Source organism: Triticum dicoccoides, chromosome 3B (assembly GCF_002162155.2).
Source record: "Triticum dicoccoides isolate Atlit2015 ecotype Zavitan chromosome 3B, WEW_v2.0, whole genome shotgun sequence".
In the NCBI taxonomy this organism is placed as follows: domain Eukaryota; kingdom Viridiplantae; phylum Streptophyta; class Magnoliopsida; order Poales; family Poaceae; genus Triticum; species Triticum dicoccoides.
In genome coordinates, this window is record NC_041385.1 from 604,372,042 (window position 1) to 604,385,761 (window position 13,720).

The window sequence follows — 13,720 nt, forward strand, 5'->3', positions numbered from 1 at the left end:
TAGGACGAACAACAATCATACCATAGGCTAGCTTCTAGGGTTTAGCCTCCTTGATCTCGTGGTAGATCCACTCTTGTAACACACATAATCAATATTAATCAAGCAGGACGTAGGGTTTTACCTCCATCAAGAGGGCCCAAACCTGGGTAAAACATCGTGCCCCTTGTCTCCTGTTACCATCCGCCTAGACGCACAGTTCGGGACCCCCTACCCGAGATCCGCTGGTTTTGACACCGACAACCACCTATCGGAACCAGGACAAAAACATCCGTGTCTCCAATTGCGTTTGAATTCTCCAAACACTTCCCCTTTACATTCTTGCAAGTTGCATGCTTTACTTTCCGCTGCTCATATACTCTTTGCATGCTTGCTTGAATTGTGTGAAGATTGCTTGACTTGTGCTAAGATAGCTAAAATCTGCCAAAGACTAAAATTGGGAGAAGGATAAGTTTTTAATTGGTCAAGTAGTCTAATCACCCCCCTCTAGACATACTTCCGATCCTACAAGTGGTATTAGATCCTTGGTCTCCATTTGCTTTGATTTCCATAGCTTTTGGTGGTCATAGCCTTGGTTTCACAACCTAGGAGAGTATGGCGTCTAGCGAGGGAAATTATCACCGTAGAGGTCCTTACTTTGATGGTACAAATTTTGCTAGTTGGAAGCATAAGATGAAAATGCATATTCTCGGACATAACCCCGCCGTTTGGGCTATTGTGTGTATTGTCTTGCAAGGTGAATTCTTTGATGGGAGAGAACCGAACCGTGAAGCTAGCGCAGATGAGTTGAAGATGCTGCAATACAACGCTCAAGCTTGTGATATCCTCTTCAATGGATTGTGCCCCGAAGAATTCAACAAAATCAACCGTCTTGAAAATGCAAAGGAAATTTGGGATACTTTGATTGATATGCATGAAGGTACCGACTCCGTCAAGGAATCCAAGTTGGATGTGCTCCAAAGTCAACTTGACAAGTTCAAAATGAAGGATGGTGAAGGTGTCGCTGAAATGTACTCTAGGCTTGCTCTTATCACAAATGAGATTGCGGGCTTAGGAAGTGAAGAGATGACCGACAAATTCATCATCAAGAAGATCCTAAGAGCATTGGATGGAAAATATGATACCGTGTGCACATTGATCCAAGTGATGCCCAATTACAAGAATCTCAAACCAACAGAGGTCATTGGAAGAATTGTTGCTCATGAGATGTCACTCAAGGATAAGGAGGAACTTCACACAAGTCAAGTGGTGCTTACAAAGCCTCATGTGAAGCCACTACATCATCAAGTGAGAAACAAACCTTCAATGAAGAATTGAGCTTAATGGTGAAGAACTTCAACAAATTCTACAAGAGTAGAAGCAAAGAGAGAAGCTCCAAGTCAAGGTCCTACAATGACAAAAGATCGTCTAGTCGAAAGCACAATTGCTACAATTGTGGGAGACCCAGACACTATTCCAATGAGTGTACTGCACCCCACAAAAGAAGAGAAGAATCACCCAAGAGGAGAAGTAGAAGAGAAGAATCATCACCGAGATAGAGGAGGAGTAGAGATGATCGTTATGAACGAAGAACATCCCGGAGACGCAAGTATTAGGAAAGGAAGGACAAGTCATCAAGGAGCTACACAAAACGAAGACATCAAGCTCATGTTGGTGAATGGGTATCCGGCTCCGACTCCAACAATCACTCCGAGAGAAGCTATCACTCCGACTCCGAACATACTCAAGATGAAGGTGTTGCCGGTCTAGCACTTGTGTCAACCAACTCCTACGACATATTTGATTCACAAAATGAAGGACTTGGAAGATGCTTCATGGCTAAAGGCCCTAAGGTAACACACCCCGAGTATGTTGATTTCAATAGTGATGAAGATGACTTATTAGGTGATGATGATTTACTTGTTTACAACTCTAGTGATGAATACTATGATGAAACATCAATTAATCATGCTAATCAAGATAAAACGAATGGCAATGATAACGAGAAGATTGAGCTTCTAACTAAAGAACTAAACACTCTTAAGTTAGCTCATGAAACTATCTTAGAAGATCATAGAGAACTTTTAAGGGCTCATGAGAAGTTAAGCTTTGAAAAGCTCAATCTTGAGCAAGAGCGTGAGTTCTTAAAGGCAATCAATGATGATCTCCGTAAGAAAAGTTCTTCTTACATTGCCAAGTGTTTACTCTTATCAACTTACATGCCTCAAGTCAAGTCCATTAACAAGAACAAGAAAGATTCTTCCTCTAGTAGTAACAATAATCATGCTAAATCAAATATTATTGCTTCTATTAGTTCTCTTGATTCCACTAATGATTCTCTTAGCCAAGTTACACTTGAGCAAGAAAATAGCTTATTGAAGGGAATTATAGACAAAGGTGTTTACAAGAGCCTTGCCAGGAGTAAGCAATTTGAGGAAATTGTACGCAAGCAAGGAAGGCACCGGAAGAACCAAGGTGTTGGTTTTGAACGAAAGTTCAATGCCAATGGAGTTGAGTGGAAGAAGATCAATTCCCAAGATGAAGTTTGTTCCTCAACAAGTGAAGTATGATCCTACTTCTTTCAAGGGGACACAAGCTCAAGATGATCTTCCACGACAAGACCACAAGTAAAAAGGCAAGGACAAGCTTCAAGAGGAGATTGATGCATTTGAAGAAGCTCCTAAGGCCTTGGTCAAGTGGGTTCCCAAGACAACGTCAAGTTCTACTTCATCAAGTATGACTACAACTCCAAGGATTCCCATCAAGATGATGTGGATCCCAAAGAAGAAGAACTAGAGAGTTCTTGAGGGTGACTCCGCCAACATACTTCACTCATATCATTTTGGCAACAACAAGTGCAATCAAATTCCACATCTTGCACTAGTTCAAGGAGTCACAAACCCTCTTGTTGGTAAGACAAGGGACAAGGTAACCTAATGCGTTCATGGACATCATCTTGTGTGTACATCACTCTATGTCTATGGATATCCTTGTTTGTTCCTTGTGGGACTAACCCGTGTAGGTATTGAAAGTGCAAGTCACTCCAAAGGATTGCTCCAAATGATCTTCATCAACATTGAGCATCCACATCTTCAACACCTACATGAAGTCATCATCGACAAAACCCAAGGTTAGTTCATCCCTCTAAGTGGGGATCTCACATCTAGGGGGAGCTTAACTCTAAGAATTGAGTCAAAGCAACTCTAATGGTGTGAACACATCAATGCATTATGTAAAAGTGGTAACCCCACTTGAGCTTAAACGATGAGTATGACCTATGATCAAATGTCCTCATTTGACTCCTAAGTCAATATACTCATATATAGTTGACCTAGTCATTGCCAATTGTTTGATAAATGCTAGAATTGGTTGTGCATGCTTTGCCACATATTTCATTTGCCATTTTATTGCGTGAGCATGTTGGTTGCATATTTAACTCATTCGAGGACATCCACTTGTTGCTTTGATTGACTGGTTTCTTTTTCTTTTGTCAAGTGGATGAACAAGAATGCCTAAGAACCTTCTCTAGCTATCTATGCTTTTCTTGTCTCAAACTCTATTCATGCTACATCACAAAATTTGATCAAGTCAGATTCGAACCACTCTATGTGAGGAGCACTCGGAGTCCCCGATCCGTCATAGACTTAAACTTCCAAAACTTCTTTGTGCGTTTCGGTCTGACCGATTCTTCCATTTCGGTCATACCGAGATCACTAAGTCGATCTAGGTTTTTAATCTTGGTGCAACCGATTTGAACATTTCGATCACACCGAGTTGCTGTAACTGTGAACAGTTATGCATCTTGGTGCCACCGAGTTGTTCCACTCGGTCACACCGACAGGGTCGGGCTATATATACTCACGGGAAAAATTTGGGAACTTTCTCCAAACCCCTTCGCTCGCGCATAGCTCGCTCTGCCTCCAGGGTCTCCGGATCGTCCTCCTCGTCGCCAGCCGCCTCCACTCGCCGGTCTCCGCCGCCGTCAATGGATTTCAACCTCGCTGTTGCCGCCGTAGCGAGTTCATCGCCAAGCTAGGGTATGGACTCGATCACAGTGCTATCCCCGTCCGATTCCTAGCACATTATGTTCATCATGATTCTTGCCATGATTGAAACAATTCTATCCAGTCAAAACAATCCATAGATTAGAAGTGAATTGGAAATTTAGGGTTAGGTTTCCGCCAAAACAATCTCGGACCCACCGAGTTGTAGAACTCGGTTCCACCGATTTGGCTAAGGCCATTGCACAAGTGATTCTCGGTCTGACCGAGAATTGCAAATCGGTGTGACCGAGTTCAGGACTTTGTGAAACCCTAGCAGTCTCGGTGCCACCAAACTGTGACTCGGTCTGACCGAGTTCACTAGTTTAGGTTCCAAAAGCTGCTTCGGTATCACCGAGTTTGCAAATCGGTTGATCCAAAATGCTTTTTGTGAAAAACTAAAACTAAGTTTTTGAATCATTCTTTTGCAAAAACCTCTGTATTTTGTGATGCTCATCCACTCTATCTCATCTATATCTACTCACAGGGTCTGCAGTCAGTGTTTGCAATATGTCTGATCAAAGTGACAGCCAGAACCAGTCAGAGGAGCAGATTCACATGAGTGAGGGCACTAGTCCCTCTAGCACCTCAGATGATGGCAGTAGGAGCACCCCAAGCAACTTGCCCAAAGCTGCCACCAGGGCCAGAAAGAAGAAAACCTCATAATCTGAGGATGAAGACTATGTGGCAGTTGAGGATGAGGCCACTTCCAAGAAGAAAGTGCTCAAAAAGGAATATGGCACAGCTGCAACCACTAAGCCTGGTATGAAGACCAAAGTGCCTGCAAAGAGGACTCCCATGTCTAAAGCTAGAGCCTCTACTCAAGTACCTGAGAAATCTGATCCCAAAGAGGCTGCTGCAGAAGGGAAGAAGAGGAAGGAAGGGGTCAAGAAGACCATGGCCAGAGTTGTTGGACAACCTTCCATGATGGAAGAGGAAGAGGAAGAAGAGGCTGTTGCACCAGCACCCAAGGCTCAAAAGCTTATGGGTGATGCTATTAGGTCAGGGGCTACATCATCAAAGCCCAAAGAAGCACCCAAAGCTGCCTCCAAGCCCAAGACTGCACCTAAGAGGAATACCAGAAACATATCTGCTACTGAAAAGAACAAGGCCCCAGTGCCTAAAGCTGCTGCTGAAGAAGCAGAAGATGAAGAGCATATCTTGAGGAAGTTGAAGCCAAAGATTCCAGACCACAATGATGCTCATCCTATGGCTGAGAACATGAAGCTGAGGAAGGATACAGGACTCAGATAGTGGAGGTTGTCTGATCCTTATGCTATCAGGAGAAGGACTGCTGTTGACTACAGGTTCCATACTAAGGAACAACAGGATTCTATGAGACTGTGCTGCTGGGCAAGAAGCCTATAGTTTGTGACATGAGGTGGGTGGACTGGAAATACATCAAGGAGAATGAGGAACACTATCCTGGTGTGTATGACAGTTTTAGTGCTTGTGGAGTTGCAGACTTTGTTGGACAGAAGTTCACAAAGTGGAATGATGAGCTCATAATGCAATTCTACTCCACAGCACACTTCTATCCAGATGGCAGGATAGTATGGATGTCTAAAGGTACAAGGTACCAGTCTATAATTGAAGAATGGGCAAATCTGATCAATGCACCAAAGGAGAAAGAAGATGACTTGGATGTCTATGCCAAGAAGAAGAAGGATCACAATTCTATGGCACATATGTACAAGGAGATCCCAGATGCTGCAGTTGAGACACACAAGTTTGGATCTGTACATTTCCTTCTGTCAAGACTGCCAACCATCAACTGGATCCTTAGGCACACACTCTTGCCCAAGTCAAGAGATCACAACATGATCAGAGGCCATGCAATAAATCTGCTACACATATTTGATGTGCCTCAAAAGTTCAAGGTCATGAGCCTCATAGTTGAGACTATCAAGAGGACATCAGCTGACCAGAAGAGAAGCTATGGGTATGCCCCATAAATCCAAGAGCTGATTAACTCCAAGATGGGCACAGGCACATACCTATTGGACAAGGAACACATGCCTATCTTTCCAGATTTTGAGGACAACCAAGTGGTTATGGATGAAGATGAACCATCTTCTGTGCATGCTCAAGCAAAGAAGGAGAAGGCAAGGACAGAGAAGGCTACCAAGATGCCAACAATGGAAGAGGCATCTCAGTACTTTTTAAAGAGCAAACAAGATCAACTAGGCTACTTGATTGCATCCACTTTGAGGATTGAGAAAGGGTTGGCCACCTTGACTCAAAACCAGGAGAGCCTGGAGAGGATCATGGAGCAGAAGTTCTATGACTTGGATGTGAAGGCAACTGAGATCCAGTCTGTTGTTGAGCAGCTTCAGGATGATATGCAGGAGAGGAAGGGCAAGAAAACCACTGATGCTTTTGCTAGAGTGCCTAGAGCTCAGAGATCAGCTGCAGTGCCAGTGACAGACACCAAAGCCACTTCATCTGCACCAGCTACAGCTCCTACAGCTCCAGTGCAACCATCTCCAGCACCTACACCTCCAGCTCCATCCACATCAACTGAAGCTTTCGTCCTTGGAGTCATATCTACACCACCACATCAAGACCAAGCCTGAGAGACGACATAGTACTATGCATTTTGTAGGAACTTTTTGGTAACTTGTTGCCAAAGGGGGAGAAAAATGTATAGATCATAGGCTTCGAGTTCGAGAGAGAGAGAGTTTGCTTTTGTTCTCTCTTGCCTTGGTGGTTAAACTTTATTTGCTTGTTTGAGATACTTTATGTCTGTGTGATACCTGGTTGATCATGTGTTTGATCATATGCTACATTTATGCTTGTTGGATGACATTATCCCATCTATCTCTATATGATCATTCACTTTGCTTGGTGATGAGTGCATGTATTCAATCTTTATTATTTTGAGCGCTCCACCAAGATGTATGTGACATGGAAGAGTAACCCATGAGCCTAACTCTTTGTGCATTTGCAGTCCAAAGCAAATCTTAAACTATGCACAAATCTAGGGGGAGCTCTTGCTTATCACATACTTCTCAAAGCGATAATGTTTTTCACTCTTATTATTATTTGTCGAAGCTTTTATCTATATGTTGTCATCAATTACCAAAAAGGGGTAGATTGAAAGTGCAACTATCCCTAGGTGGTTTTGGTAATTCCTAACAACATATAGCTCATTGAGCTAACATCGTTCCAAGATGAACATTTAAAGAAAAGCTCAATGAATGGCATGGCATGGATAAGGAAAGTGGATCCCTCAAAATACTAAGGATAAAAGGACTGGCTCAAGCTCAAAAGCTCACGACTCTACATTTTATATTTTAGTGATCCAAGATCACATTGAGTCTATAGGAAAAGCCAATACTATCAAGGAGGGATGAGGTGTTGTTTAATGAGTTTCTTGCTCCACAATGCTTAGTGATATGCTCCAAAAACCCTCAACTACTTTCTCATATCCACATATGACCCAAACCAAAAGTCAAACTCGGCCCCATCGATTCTTTCTACCTGGCGCCACCGAGTTCAGATGTCATAGCCACTGCCACAAACCTAGGCAAATCGGTCTCACCGATAGGGATCTCGGTCTCACCGAGATGGGATTGTAATCTCTCTGTTTCCCTTCGTAACATTTCAGTACCACCGACATGATCGATCGGTCCCACCGAGATTGCAATGTAAACTCTCTGTTTGCTTTTCATAACATTTCGGTCCCACCGAAATGAGCGAACAGGTCCCACCGAGTTTACCTGACCAACTCTTTGGTTAGCTTATTACCAAAATCGGTATCACCGAGTTTGTGTAATCAGTCTCACCAAGATTACGTTATGCCCTAACCCTAACCATATCGGTCCTACCGAGTTGCATGTCGGTCCCACCGAAAACCCTAACGGTCACTAGGTTTACTAAATCGGTCTAACCGAGTTTGTTGATTCGGTCCCACCGAGATTGGTAAATTATGTGTAATGGTTAGATTTTATGTGGAGGCTATATATACCCCTCCACCTCCTCTTCATTCGCGGAGAGAGCGATCAGAACAAACCTACACTTCCAACTTACGATTTCTGAGAGAGAACCACCTACTCATGTGTTGAGGCCAAGATATTCCATTCCTACCATATGAATCTTGATCTCTAGCCTTCCCCAAGTTGCTTTCCACTCAAATCTTCTTTCCACCAAATCCAAATCCTGTGAGAGAGAGTTGAGTGTTGGGGAGACTATCATTTGAAGCACAAGAGCAAGGAGTTCATCATCAACACACCATTTGTTACTTCTTGGAGAGTGGTGTCTCCTAGATTGGCTAGGTGTCACTTGGGAGCCTCCGACAAGATTGTGGAGTTGAACCAAGGAGTTTGTAAGGGCAAGGAGATCGCCTACTTCGTGAAGATCTACCGCTAGTGAGGCAAGTCCTTCGTGGGCGACGACCATGGTGGGATAGACAAGGTTGCTTCTTTGTGGACCCTTCTTGGGTGGAGCCCTCCGTGGACTCGCGCAACCGTTACCCTTCATGGGTTGAAGTCTCGATCAACATGGATGTACGATAGCACCACCTATCAGAACCACGACAAAAACATCCGTGTCTCCAATTGCATTTGAATTCTCCAAACCCTCCCCCTTTACATTCTTGCAAGTTGCATGCTTTACTTTCCACTGCTCATATACTCTTTGCATGCTTGCTTGAATTGTGTGAAGATTGCTTGACTTGTGCTAAGATAGCTAAAATCTTCCAAAGACTAAAATTGGGAAAAGGATAAGTTTTTAATTGGTCAAGTAGTCTAATCACCCCCCTCTAGACATACTTCCAATCCTACAAATGTGGAGGAAAGAGTTCGGGGCTAGATCATGGAAATCTATCCCGTAATAGATCATGAGTCCCTGGACAAAGGGATGAAGTGGAAATCCCAGCCCTCCAAGGAAATGGGGGAGGAAGACGACCCTTTCGCCGGGCTCTGGAGTGGGGATGATCTGACCCTTGGTGGGGAGCCTGTGCGCGATGGTTGCGGCTAGGTATCCCACACTCCTAAGATCCTTTATCTCCTTCTCCGTGACAGAGGAGGCCTCCCACTTGCCCTTGGAACCGGATCCGGCCATGGTCGGAGGAGGTGGTGGTGGTGAGGAAGATGAAAACTTTCTTTTGGGCACTGAGATCTTGGGTGATTGGAAGGCCGAGGAGATTGGAAGGCGTGGGGAAGAGAGGAGAAATCCATTGCCCTCTTATAGGCAGTAAAAATGCGAACCATCCTCCCACTTATGCCTTAAAACTCGCCTGTTCCCAACATGGGCATGCGCCGTAAACGGTTGGATTACCCAAATCTTATTGCGGAGCAATCCGGTAATAAGTGGGCAGTTCTCCATTTTGATAAGATGAGCCAAGGGGGCTTGGCCTTGAAACGCGGAACGCGAGGTGTGAAAACGGTTCAAAACACTGAAGGGTCAAGTCTGACGCTTCGCCGAAAAAAGTTGTTAGCAAAGACACTGTTCCTATTTTTCATATATCCTGCCTTCGCAGCTAAGGGTTGTGTTAATTATGCAATGCCGAATACAGTACATTTATGGAGGAAAGCTGAAGGAACCCACCTCGCAATGCCGAAGACAATCTGCGCGCCGAACACGTCGGCATTGAAGACTAGTTCAGGGGCTACTGAGGGAGTCCTAGACTAAGGGATTCTCGGGCGTCCGGTCTATCTAATATGGGTCGGGCTAATGGGCCGTCAAGATACAAGAATACCACCTCTATTGTCGTGTGGGGACTCCCGTATACATGGATGGCAGTTTTAGGTGTCCGGATATACTGTTTCCTTTCTGTTAAACCAACTGTGTACAACCGTAAGCCCCTCCGGTATCTATATAAACCATAGGGTTAGATCGAAGGCAGGATCATAACATTGATAGGCTAGCCAAGCTAGGGTTTAGCCATTATGATCTCTAGGTAGATCAACTCTTGTAACCCCTATACTCATCGAATATAATCAAGCAGGAGTAGGGTTTTACCTCCATTAAGAGGGCCCAAACCTGGATAAACACTGTGTCCTTTTGATCATTGTTACCATCAATCCTCAGACATACAGCTTGGGCCCCCCCTACCCGAGATCTTCCGGTTTTGACACCGACAGCCTCCTAGAATGCTTGCACCTCGGCTGTGAAAAGACGCGGTCCGCTCTTTAGTTCGAAGCAAGCGCTCGGTGTTGCCATTGACTGTTATAACGCCATTGGGTCCTGGAATTTTAAGCTTCAGATAAGCATAATGCGGGACAACATTGAAGTGTGCGAAGGTTGTGCACCCTAAAAGCGCGTGATAACCGCTTCAGAAGGGGACGATGTCGAAGACTAATTCTTTGCTTTGAAAGTTTTCGGGCGAGCCGAAGACTACTTCCAGGGTGACCGTGCCCGTGCAACGGGCCTCTGTGCCTGGGATGACACCTTTAAAGGTTGTAGTGCTCGGTTTCATTCGAGATGAGTCGATGTCCATCTTCCTAACCGTGTCCTCGTGGATGAGGTTTAGGTTGCTGCCTTAGTCCATGAGGACTTGTGTCAGATGGTAACCATTGACAATTGGGTCCAGGATGAGTGCCGCTAATCCGCCATGCCTAATGATGGTTGGATGGTCATGCTTATCGAAGGTGATAGGGCAAGCCGACCCGGGGTTGAAATTTGGGGCAACTGGCTCCATCACGTAGACGTCCCGAAGCACCCGCATCCTCTCCCTCTTAGGGATGTGGGTGACATAGATCATGTTGACCTTTGTTACCTCATTAGGAAACTTCTTTCGGCCTCCATTATTGGGCTGCCGAGGTTCATCCTCGTCTTCACAGTGGTTTTGGGTTTTACTTGGACCCTCTGCCGCGACCTTGACGGATTGTTTAAAGACCCATCAATTCTTGTTGGTGTGGGTTGCTGGTTTACCCTGAGTATCGTGGATTCCGCATGGGCAGTCTAGGAGTCTATCAAGGTGGCTAGGTTCGTCTCTGTTCCCTTTAAAGGGCTTATTTTTGTGTCCAAATTTAGGTATTGTGAACCCTGCATTGACCGCAACATCCTCTGTGTCGCTTCCGCCATTCTTGTACCTATGCTTGTTTTTATTGCTCTTGGTCTTTCCGTTGGCTTCGCGTGTTTTCGAGGTGCCTGCCTCGCTGTTGTGGGAGCTGCGGGCGAGCCAACTATCCTCTCCCGCACAGAAGCGGGTCATCAGCGAGGTGAGAGCAGGCATAGTCCTCAGCTTGTCTTGACCGAGCTGACAGGCCAACCAGTCATCTCGGATATTGTTTTTATATGCGACGATGGCTTCGGCTTCAGAGCAGTCTATGATTTGGTTCTTTTTAGTGAGGAACCTGTTCCAGAACTACTGGGCTGATTCGCCTGGCTGCTGGGTGATACAATGAGATCGTCGACATCCGAAGGCTGGACGTATGTGCCCTAGAACTTTGCTCTAAAGGCGTCTTCGAGGGCTTCCCAGCTGCTAATAGATTGAGGGGGCAGGCTGTTAAGCCAATGCCTTGCCGTCCCCTTTAGTTTGAGGGGGAGATATTTTTTGGCATGGAGATCATCTCCATTGGCCATGTGTATGTGGAGAAGGAAATCCTCGATCCATACTGCTCGATCGGTGGTGCCATCGTATGATTCTATATTGATGGGCTTGAATCCTTCAGGGAATTGATGTTCTATCACCCTATATGTGAAGCAGATCGGGTGAGCCAGACCTTGGAATCGAGGGGCATCTCGTCGGAGGTTGGGTGAAAGCTGTGAATATGCCTGATCTCGGGCACGGTCGTTCCTGTCCATCCAAGCATCATAGCCATCGAGCCCTGTGGGCGCATGTCCCTTCGATGCAACATCGAACATCGTTAGGTCTAAGTAATCCACATGATCCTTGCCATAACAGCATGGAGGTGGCCGTTCGTCGATGTTTTCCCACATTGTCATGTCCCGCCCTCTAGGGGGTCGGACATGATCCTCGGCGAGCACCTCGTCAAACTCCGATAGGAGACGCCTGCATGGGTATGATTTCGGCACGCTGCGACATCGGTCTTCCATGTCTTGCTCGGCGGAGAGCACTTCGACCCACTTTTTGTTTAGTGCATCAATGTTGACCTTCAGTTGTCGCTGCTTGCGTTTCATCTTTCTGGACGTCGCAGTGATGCGACGTTGGAAGCGCTCTTGTTTGAAGGGGTCTTTGGGAATGACAAAGTCCTCGATACCGAGGCTTTCGTCCTCCTCAGACTCCGGCATACAATTGTCATCAGCCCCTTCAAAGAGGTCGTCGGGATCTGAATCTTCAAGATGTCTGTTTGATGTGTCATTTTGCCTTGGGGAAGCTTGATGGTCTCCCGCGGGGTTATCGGCGTCGCCGGCTTCTATGTCGCCATTATTGGCGGTTGCATGATTGCCGTTAGGCACCCCATTGTTTCCTCGTCTTCGCCTTCGGCGACGTCTCGGAGGGGTATTGGGGGTGTCCACCATGTACACATCGTAAGTAGATGTAGCAGTCCACCTGCTGGTGTTTACAAGGGGCGAGGTGTCTTCTGCGAGGCCATCACATCTTCATCCATGTCTGAGGCCTCTCCGTAGTCTAATATGTCGGTTAATTCATCGATTGTGGCGACTAGGTGGGTGGTGGGTGGGACGTAAATTTCTTGATTGTCGGCTTTAAGTCCGACCTGATCATAGACCGAGGTCTTGTCGGCCGAGATGGACATGGCTTGGATACGGCCAAGCATCTCATTAAGGTGGGACAACTCTTCCAGATTCATTACTGAGTTATAGGTGGGGCTGACTCCAAGTGTGCCCGCCTGGTAACTTGACGCGCTGAGGTCTCGGTACGAAGGGAATCCGGGAGTTCTTCCAGATTCTGCGCTAAGGTCAGGTCCAACCTGATGTAGAAGTGGGGCCCGGATCTGCATCCGGGCGAGAGATTGGAAGGGCATCGGCGGAGGTGGTCATGTCGGTAGTCTCTCACGGTGCTGCGACGGAGATCGTTTCGGGGTCGAGCCCCCGGCGCTAGATAAGTCCTCAATTCGGTCGATGTCCCATCCCGACAGGATGAGCTCACCACGGGAGTCCGTAGTGTACTCGCGGCCACCAAAGGTCATGATTCGACCTGGGGCGTAGTTCTCAGCCGAGGCCAGATGACCTGTCGAGTCGGCGCAAAAGACCATGCCGCCGAAGACGAAAAGCTGGCCGGGGGCGAAAACGCTCCCAAGGCCGTTGGAGCAGTTGATTTGCAGGTGAGCCATCAATCCTTCTGGTGATCGCACAGCGGAACTCTCAATGAAAGCACCAGTGTCGGTGTTAAAACCGGCAGACCTCGGGGTAGGGGGGGTCTCGAGCTGTGGATCTCGGATCTAGGGTAATATGGACGACGGAGACGATGTTTACCCATGTTCAGGCCCTCTTGATGGAGGTAAAACCCTACGTCCTACTCTTGTTTATATCAATGGAGATGTATCAAGTACATAGTCGATCTACCTCGAGATCGTAATGTGTGGTCTACCTCTAGGGTTAGGTGAATGATTTTGCGTTGATATCCCCTCTACGGGCTAAACCCTATGACTTACATACACGCCAGGAAGGGCATCTAGGGTTACAAGGCGATAGCTATGAGCTAGGCGGCGGCAGAGATCTTGGAGTATACGGCAAGTCTTCGGGGGAGACAGTCTTGATCACGCCTCCTACGTACGGCTTCCGGGTCCATCTTGGTCACGAATGATGGCTTACCGGTCCAACCCGAGGAGAAT

The 13,720-nt window shown here is 46.4% G+C and overlaps 1 pseudogene; it reads left to right on the forward strand.

The window, feature by feature from the left end:
- The first annotated feature begins 4,883 nt into the window (after positions 1 to 4,883).
- LOC119281644 overlaps positions 4,884 to 13,720 on the forward strand; it is an 86,812-nt pseudogene continuing 77,975 nt past the window's right edge.